This window comes from Belonocnema kinseyi, chromosome 8 (genome assembly GCF_010883055.1).
Source record: "Belonocnema kinseyi isolate 2016_QV_RU_SX_M_011 chromosome 8, B_treatae_v1, whole genome shotgun sequence".
NCBI classification, from domain to species: Eukaryota; Metazoa; Arthropoda; class Insecta; order Hymenoptera; family Cynipidae; genus Belonocnema; species Belonocnema kinseyi.
This window is the reverse complement of record NC_046664.1, coordinates 70615098-70623307: the sequence shown is the minus strand read 5'-3', so window position 1 is coordinate 70623307 and position 8210 is coordinate 70615098.

The window sequence follows — 8210 nt, the reverse complement described above, 5'->3', positions numbered from 1 at the left end:
AGCTTTAATTTTTTCGTTTTGAATTCATATTTTTTATGGAAAATGAATCCTTTTGCTTCAAAATTTAACTGTTTTGTTTATAATTTAATTATATCTCTTTAAAATTAAATTACGTCGTTAAAGTCCTCTTTTTTGGTTGAAAATTTAACTGTTTTTTCAATGTTTGTCCCTTTGAATTGAAAATTCACCTTTTATAATAGGAAAGTCATAATTCTTAGTTGAAAATTCACCTTTTTTTTTGTTTATCATTTAAATTAAAAATTTTATTTCTTTGAAATATAAACATGAAATTTTTCGTCCCGAATTCATCTTCTCAGTACAAAACTCAGCTATTTATTTGATAATTTAACTATTTTCTTGAAAAATTAATTATATTGTTCGAAATCAAACTATTTTGATTGAGTTACATTTTTATTAGAAAATTAACCTATTCCTTTTTTTTAAGCATTCGTCCGTTTGGATTGAAAATTCACCTTTTACTTTAGAAAAGTCATCATTCTTGGTTGGAAATTCATCTAACTTTCTTTTTTTATTTAAAACTAAAATGTTATTTCAGTGAAATATAAACATTATATTTTTTGTTTCCAATTCATATTTTTCTGTAAAAAATTAATCTTCTGTTTTAGAATTTAACAACGGACTTTGTTGAAAATTTAATTATATTGGTAGAAACTCAAGTATTTCATTAAAGTCGTCTATTTTGTTCAAAAATTAAAATTTTTTGTTCAAAATTGGTCATTTTAGATTGAAAATTCGAACTTTATGGGGAAAAATCATCTTTTTTGGTCGAAAATTCATCTTTCCTTCTTTCTTATTTATTTATTTTAATTATTCTATGAGATGGTTTGAAATTTAACTAAGTCTTTGAAATCATTTTTTTTGGTCGATAATTTAACTGTTTAAAAAAAAATATTGATCCGTCTGGATTGAAAATTCACCTTTTACGGTAGAAAAGTCATCATTCTTGGTTAAAAATGCATATTCCTTTCTTTTTTGTTTATTTAAAATCTTATTTAATTGAAATATAAACTTTATATATTTCGTTCCGAGTTCGTCTTTTTTGGGTAGAAAATTAATTTGTTTGGTTCAGCATTGAATAATTTTGATAAAAATTTAATTTTAGGTTAAAATTCAAATATTTTTTTTTAATTCATCAATTTGGTTGAAAATATAACTTTTTCGTGGAAAATTAATCTTTTAAGATAGAAAAGTCATCTTTTATAGCTGAAAAATCCTCTTCTTTTTTTAGTTGAAAATGTCAATATTTTTCTGAACATTTAAATATGTTGTTGAAAATTCGTCTGTTAAGGTACAAAAGTCATCTTTTATTGTTAAAAATTCATTTTTTCAAATTTAACTATTTTGTTGAAAATTTAATTATACTGTTGAAAATTCAGCTATTTTGTTCAAAGCATCTTTTTGGTCGAAAATGTAATTCTTTTGTGACAAATTCATCTATTAAGGTAAAAAGTAATATTTTTGGGTTGAAAATTTAACTATGCTGTTTAAAATTAAACTATTTTTTTAAAGTCATTTATTTTGGCCGAAAATTGGAATGTTTCGTAGATCATTCATCTTTTAAGGTGGAAAACTATTTTTTTTGTCAAAAATTAATTTTTTTAAAATTTAATTATAGTGTTGAAAATTGAACTATTTTGTTAAAGTCATCTTTTTTGGTCAAAAATATAAATCTTTTGTGGAATATTCATCTTTTAAGGTAGAAAACTCATCTTTTATACTCCAAAATTTATTTTGTTGTTGTTCAAAATGTAACTATTTTATTGAAAATTTAATTATGTTGTTGAAAGTTCAGCTTTTAAGGTAGAAAAGCCATCTTTTGGAGTTAAAAATTCATTTTTTTTTTGTTGCTGAAAATTTATATATTCTGTTGAAGTGATCTTCTTTGGTCAAAAATGTATCTCTTTTGTGGAAAATTCATATTTTAAGGTCCAAAAGTAATCATTTTTGGTTAAAAATTAATCTTTTTGGTTGAAAATTCAACTATTTTGTTATTAAAGTCATATATTTTTTTTAATTGAGCTATCTTCGAAAAATCTGAAATATTATATTAATGCAACCTCAACATCAAATTGATAATACTTTCCTAAAATATAATTTAAGCTCGAATTTAACAGCTCAAAAACTTTAAAAAATAAATAGTTATTCGAAATTTTTATTTAAAATTTAAAAGTATTCTGAAAAACATTACATAGAACACCATATTTTCTATTGAAAAAATGTAAACAATTTTGTAACGACTGTCATGAGACACGAATTATTATCGTTCTTTTTCTTCGCCTCTGAGCATTAAAGTTGCGTCAGATCGGGCACGCTGATGCAAAACCACTAGTTTAAAAATGATGTCGGCTGGTAAAATACAAGTCTAGAAGTTCCACTCGCAGTTTATAAGTAGTTAATTAGTGTCTGTTCAGCTATTTAAGAGCCATAACAAATCCACTTGGTTTAAAATGTATGTTCTTTTTTTTAAAGCGAGAAACCTGTTTTTCTGAGGCAGAAAATATGAAATACTTCACGTTCTGGCCATTAAAAAAAAAAAAATGCCGTCTTTTCATCCATGATAATTATTATAGAGCCGTTACGAAAACGTTAAATAATCAGTTCCAATATTTTTTCAATCGATAATCATGTCACGAGACATGCTTGTGTCTGATTCTGTAATATGAAAATTAAATTTATAATATAAAATATGTTTAATTATCTAATATTTTATTTATAAAATTTTAATTTAGTAATTGTTAATGAATGACTAATTCGAAGTGAATTTTGATTGATTCAAATAATGCGAATTCGAAGACTGGCAAATCAGTCAAATGTGTCTTTTTCAATCAATGAATTTGACTCAATGATAAAACCAGTCAATTTAAATGATTAAATCTGTTAAATTTGTATCTAAAAAAGGCCAATTTTCAAAAAAAAGTTAAATTTTCAATAAACAAAATTACCTGCCAACGAAATAGTTTAACTTTAAACAAAACATATAAATTTTTAAATAAAATGATAAATCATTAACAAAAAGAATTAATTTTTAACAAATCAGTTCAACCTCCAACCATGTAGTTGAATTAGGAAAAAATTAATTTTTCCTCCAGAAGATTAGTTTCTAACATATGAATTTTGAAGAAATTACATGAACTTTGAACTAAAAAGTCGATTTTCCAATTAAAAAGATTTAGACAAATTTCAAGGCAAAACAAACAAATATTCAAACAAGTAGTTGAAAATGCAACTATAAAAATCAGTTAAAGAAAAGTTAAATCTCCAATTAACAAAATACTAATAGTTGCAGTTAATAGTTAAATTTTTGACAAAAAGAATTAATTTTCATCAAAGCAGTTCATCTTTCAACATAGAGTTGTTGATTTTTAAAAATAATTAATTTTCCGCCAAACAGATTAATTTTCTACTGAAAAAAGAAGAATTTTTAACGCAAAAAAATTCAATCTTCAACCAAATAGTTGAACTTGCAAATAAAAAAATTAATTTTTAATAAAAAATTAAATTGTTTAATTTTCAACAAAAAAATAACTTTAGGAATAAAAAAACTAATTTTTAACAAAATAGTTAAGTTTTGAACCAAGAAAGATGAATTTTTAATCAAGAAGATTAATTTTCAACAAAAATAAAAATTAAATTTTGAAATAAATAAAAATTGATTGAAAAAAATGAATTTTAAACAAAATAGCTTAATTTAAAACTAAACAGGCGAATTTTTTTATTAAAATGATCAATCATTAACAATTTTAACAAAGCAGTTCAACTCCCAAACAAGAAGTTAAATTTAAAAAAATCAATTTTCCGCCAAAAAGATTATTTTTTAAATTAAAAACTTGCAAAAATGAAGATTTTTCAATTGCAAATCGTTAAAATTAAAGAATTTTCAATTATTAATCTTTAAAATTGAACTATTCCAAAAAAATGTTCCAAAATATCCTTTAGAAAAATATAAATCGAAATTAATCCTTTAAACTATACATCTCTTGAATTTTGATCTTTAAAATTCTAGAAATTGGAGATCTTTTATTCATACCAAATTACATACCTTCAAAATATAAATCTTGAGAATTGAATAATTTGAAATTATATATTTTTTTAATTTGAGAATTAAACATTTTTGTAATTTTGATGATTTACACTAGAAATTTCTTCCATTTGTAACATTTATAATTAAAAATTTGATTTTGAAGATTTCAAATTATCAAAGTTTAGGAATTTTCATTTATACGTCTTTTAAATTAAAGAGTTTTCAATTTTGAAATTTAAAAATGTTAAATTATGGAAGTTTTAAGTCTTATAATTTAAAACCCCGTAATCTTGATGACTTACATTCAAAATTTCTTCAGTTTTGAAGATTATGAATTGAAAACTTGGCTTTTGATCTTTAAAATCTTCATATTTTCAAATTTTTAAGAAGTTTCAATTGTTCCTACTCAGAATTGCAGAACTTTAAATCGTAAATCTGTAAAGTAAAAGAGTATCTAATTTTGATAATTTAAAGTTGCTTTAATTTGGATGATTCACATTAGAAATCTCTTCCATTTCGGAGATTCATAATTAAAAGCTTGATTTCGGATCTACAAAGTCATCCAAATTTCAAATTTTAAAATTTTTTATTTATTCATCTATACAACTAAAGATTTATTCATTTCGAAAATTTCCCATTCGAAATGTAAATCTTCAAAATTGAACTATTAAAGATAAAAATTCAAAACTACATAGTTTAAATTAAAGACATACAAATTTGAGGATTCTTCAAAATAGGACTTTTTCAAAAATATGTTTAAAATGTTATGATTTTAAACAATAAACATCTGAAACTAAATAACTTGTCGAATTTTCAACTTTGAACATCTCAGAATGAATCAGCATCGAGAATGAAAAAAAAACCAGCAAGACACAGAATTAATTAATTTTTTTCCTTGTTTCTGATGCCTGGTGGAATAAAATCTTATATTTAAATAAAAGATACAGCTTACTAAAAACCTTTAAATTGAGGCATTGAATTTTAAAATTAAGTAATAAAAATAAGAAACTTGATATTTTATTTTTGCTTGTATTTAACATTATGTCATACCGTACTGATTTAAGAATTTGAGTAGAGAAATTATGAAAGTTCTAAGACCTATTTTATTTTCCTCTTGTGAATATTGTTACTTAATAACGAATACGAGAAAAAAGCCAGAGATAAGAAAAAACGTACACAATCGGAGACTTATGATTCATTAGTATCAAGATAAAAAAAAAAGGGCAATAAGAAATAATAATAATAATTAGTAGCAAAATTGATTATTTACAACGAAAACTTCCACATTTCATATGAAAGTTTGTTTTTACACAGAAAAAAATTCTGTCAATGCGAAATAGATTTCATAGGAGGGTTTACGTGTCATCAGAATTTTTTTTATGCGGAAGACACAATGTAGATAATAAAGGGTTAGAGACCTTCGGTTATCATTAATGCAAGGATAAGAACAGAGTGAAATGAAAAGATTAAAAATATTTTTGATGATATAATGTAAAACGAAGACTAAAAGAGAATATAATGCTATAAAATAATTTTATTCAGGCTATTAATTAATTAGTAGTAATAATTTTTATATTGTAATAAAATTAGCCAGTAATGTTCACTATATTATTAAGAAATATGAGGCACAAATTTTCTGAAATAATTTTTTAAATAATTTCTAGAAAATAATTGATTTAGACTGGATGGTCCTTGCGTAAAATTTGGTTTAAAATTAGTTTAAAAAATGAAAAAGTAGAATCTTGTTTAGTTGGGGAAAAAATTAGAATTCTTGGATAAAAACACTACTCTGACGGTAAATAAAATTTAGATAACAGAAATGTTTCAATGACTGAAATAAGATAGCAGCACAAACCAGATATCAAACTTGACGAAGAAAAAAGAGTTATCGATAATATTCCAAATTTATACACACTTTTTTTTTTAAATTTCTTTTAAATTATTTTATTTTATTTAATACTTTCTCCATCATACATGGGATTTTCTCTTAACATTTATATTAAAAAGTACTCAAGCATTTTATATTACTGGAAAGCATACACATTCTTCTTTTTTTATATCCGGAAATTTTTTAATTAAAATTTCAAATTAATATTATTTTAACAATTCTTTATATGTCATAGTAGCTATTGTCGAGAATAATAGGCCGGCAATTTTATAATATTTTTGATAATTGATGAAAATTAATGTCTTAGCTTCAGAATTATTATATATATAATTTTGTGTGCATAATTTTCATGCCAATTTGCTCCAATCTAAACAGAAATAAATGCGTTTTTAAACTAAATATATAAAGAAATTTGCGAGTTTTTACAGGATAAGGTTTAACTTGTATTCCCCATCAAAAAAGGATATTTTTTAACATTTTATTTAGAATATTCAATGTTCGGTGAATCGAGTTTCACTCCAAATTAGTCTTCAAAATTAGCTATAGAATACGAATAAACACTTACTTTTTAAATATCACTCTCATAAGTCTGTTTTATAGAGTCCTAAAAAAAACCATAAATGAAAAATTGGTGTTTGTGGTTTTTGCAATAATTACGATTTGTTTGCGGTTTTTAAAATAAAATTTATTTCTTATACATAATATACTACTTTATAATAATGATCAGATAGAAATCAATCGTTTAAAAAATTTATTATGGTTTTTAGCAGTTTTCTCTTAGAATAGAGTTAGAAAATCGCGGTTTTCCAAATTTCTCGACTTATTTTCAACTTTTCAGTTAGACAGAAGCAATAATCAATTAAATTTAACAAAAATAATTGTTTAGGCTATTTATTATTATTTAACATAATATTCTCCTAAAAGAATGCTAGAAAATTTGCGGTTTTTTCTAAACCATTCAACATTTTGTCCACTTTTCATTAAAACCGAGGTAAAAATTAATAAAATTGAACAAAAATAATTGTTTAAAAAATTATTATTATTTATAACTTTATCTATAATTATTTATCATCTTCTCCCATAGTAATGCTAAATAATTGCGATTTTTTTTACAATTTTCCACTTTTTGTTAACTTTTTACTTAGTGAGGCAATAAATAATGCAAGTTAACAAACATAATTTTTTAAGCAATTTATTGTTGTTTATAACTATCTTTACTTAGTTTAATGCTAAAAAGTTGCGGTTTTTTCTGAAATTTCTTAACTTGCTATGGCTTTTCAATTATGAAAAAATAATAAATAAACAATAGAGGTAATCATATTTTGAAAAATCTTTTTCTTTTTTGTAAATACTTTTTTTTTCTTTAATAAAATAGATAGTTAAAATATTTTATATGGACCATAACAAATATATGCTTTTTAAAGTAGTTGCTAAAAGTATTTTTCTTTCAATTATTATTAACATTGAGAAGATAGTTTATAAACAATAATAAGTTGTTATTATTAACATTGAGAAGATAGTTTATAAACAATAATAAGTTGTTCGAACAATTTTGTTTCTTAACATACATTAATTATTACCTCACTAAGTAAGAAATGGATAAAAAGTTACAAATTTCAGAAAAAACCGCAACCATCTAGCATCAATATGGGATGAGGTAGTTATAAACAATAATAATTTGTTCAATCAATTATTTTTGTTAAATTTCATTAATTATTACCACACTTTATGTGAAAAGTGCATAAAAAGTCGACACTTTCAGAAAATACCGCAACTTTCGGACATTATTTCAAATTTATTTTATTAAGAGTAAGAGAGTAAGTTGGAAGCTTCTAATGTGTCCCCTAAGGGTTTGCATTTTTCTTGCACCTTCTTCCCTATTCCTTTACACACCTCTCACACACTTACTTGGTGGTAGGAGGGGGACATACAGTTTAAGGTGGATTCCGAGCCACCAAGAGCAATTAGCTTCAAGTACTTAGAGGAACCTTTTTCTTCAGAGGTACCGGTCCCACGACTCTCCGGAGATGAACAACTCCCTTGCTAGGCTAGTGTTCACTGCATGGGCCGCCAAGGCTCTTCTAGAGTGTGAGGCGGGAATCGAAGACGCAAAGCGACGGAGTGGGTCCAAAACCTATACGCTTTAGCCCTCACGACCATCGTCTCAGTCAATTTATTTTATTATTACCAGGTGTATACATATGAAACCGGTATTTTTTCAAGAAAAAAACACATTTATTTCAAGAGAATGATAACAAATATTTTATTCAAAGTATGCGC